Source organism: Canis lupus, chromosome 30 (assembly GCF_048164855.1).
Source record: "Canis lupus baileyi chromosome 30, mCanLup2.hap1, whole genome shotgun sequence".
NCBI lineage: Eukaryota > Metazoa > Chordata > Mammalia > Carnivora > Canidae > Canis > Canis lupus.
In genome coordinates this window covers 22700475-22702225 of record NC_132867.1, presented here as the reverse complement: position 1 = coordinate 22702225, position 1751 = coordinate 22700475, and the positions used below count along the sequence as shown (strand labels likewise).

The following is a 1751-nucleotide window of genomic DNA, read 5'->3' as shown; positions in this document are numbered from 1 at the left end:
TATTTGAATATTAGAACATTAACCTCATCTAAAATATCATCTTGTTGACATTAAATTTTTCCTGAACTTCTCCAAATGATGCAAAGAAGTAGTATCAATTCCAGTTCTCTGGTACACCTGATATTTTTCAACCTAACACTTATAAAGAAAGAGGCCATTTCTGTGGTATGGTCAAAATATATTTCATCTTTCAAGGGAGAAGATGACAGCTTCGGTGCAGGAAGATGGCGCCCTGGCCAAAAGCAAGGGTGGCGGGGCTGCGAGCACTATGACAGAGGATGTCTCCTGAAGGCACCTTGCTGTGACAAACTGTATACTTGCCGGTTGTGTCATGATAACAATGAAGATCATCAGCTAGATGGCTTTAAAGTAAAGGAAGTGCAGTGCATAAACTGTGAAAAAATTCAACATGCCCAACAGACCTGTGAAGAATGTAGCACATTGTTTGGGGAATATTATTGCAGTATATGCCATCTCTTTGACCAAGACAAGAAGCAGTATCATTGTGAAACTGTGGAATTTGTAGGATTGGTCCAAAGGAAGATTTTTTCCATTGTTTGAAATGTAATTTATGCCTAGGTATGAATCTCCAAGGAAAGCACAAGGACATTCATACATCCCATGTTGTTGCTCATGTCTTGCCATGTGGACATCTTTTACATAGAACATGTTATGAAGAAATGTTGAAAGAAGGCTACAGATGTCCCTTGTGTATGCATTCTGCTTTATATATGACTAGATACTGGAGACAGCTGGATGATGAGGTAGCACAGACTCCTATGCCATCAGAATACCAGAACATGACTGTGGATATTCTCTGCAATGATGGCAATGGGAGATCTACAGTCCAGTTCCATATATTAGGCATGCAATGTAATATTTGTGAATCCTACAATACTTCTCAAGCTAGTAGAATTTCACTAGATCAGCAATGACCAGCGTATACTGCACTGGAAAACTCAGCATTTTCTGATCTAGAAAAAGGCCATCTTTAGTATTCAAGTTGTTATAATGTGTCAGAATCTATGCAATAGAGTTGATGTGTTTTGTACTAGTGTCACAGCATAAAATCATATTACATGTACTTAAGGATTCAGGGTCTCTTTTTTTTTTTTTAATTTTTATTTATTTATGATAGTCACAGAGAGAGAGAGAGAGAGAGAGAGAGGCAGAGACACAGGCAGAGGGAGAAGCAGGCTCCATGCACCGGGAGCCCGACGTGGGATTCGATCCCGGGTCTCCAGGATCGCGCCCTGGGCCAAAGGCAGGCGCTAAACCGTTGCGCCACCCAGGGATCCCCTCAGGGTCTCTTTATAGAATATCATAGCTTTATATTGGATGAAAGGCACTGTGCTTGTTGTTGATTGGAAATTCTCTTAGTGTCAGTTGTTTGGAAGCCAATGATGTTTGCCACTGAAATTCATATCCATAGAAGTATATTCTACTTCCATGGAACTTTGCTTTAAGTGACACTATGCATGAAGAGTTCATTTCTAGTTCTTGATAGAACTGCACTTGTTTCTCAGTATTATTCTTGACTTTTTAAGCGCTGTGCTATAATGAGAATATGTTGGGTCTTACTGTTGAAATCTTATGATATATACTTTAGAATTTTCTAAGAGAGCCCTTTGGATCCTGTAAATGTGATTTTTTTTTTTAATTTTTTATTTATTTATGATAGGCACACAGTGAGAGAGAGAGAGGCAGAGACACAGGCAGAGGGAGAAGCAGGCTCCATGCACCGGGAGCCC

General features: G+C 39.7%; 1 pseudogene; it reads left to right on the top strand.

The window, feature by feature from the left end:
* Positions 1-202: 202 nt before the first annotated feature.
* Positions 203-1097, top strand: LOC140621289 (RING finger and CHY zinc finger domain-containing protein 1 pseudogene; annotated as a pseudogene).
* The last annotated feature ends 654 nt before the right edge of the window (positions 1098-1751 follow it).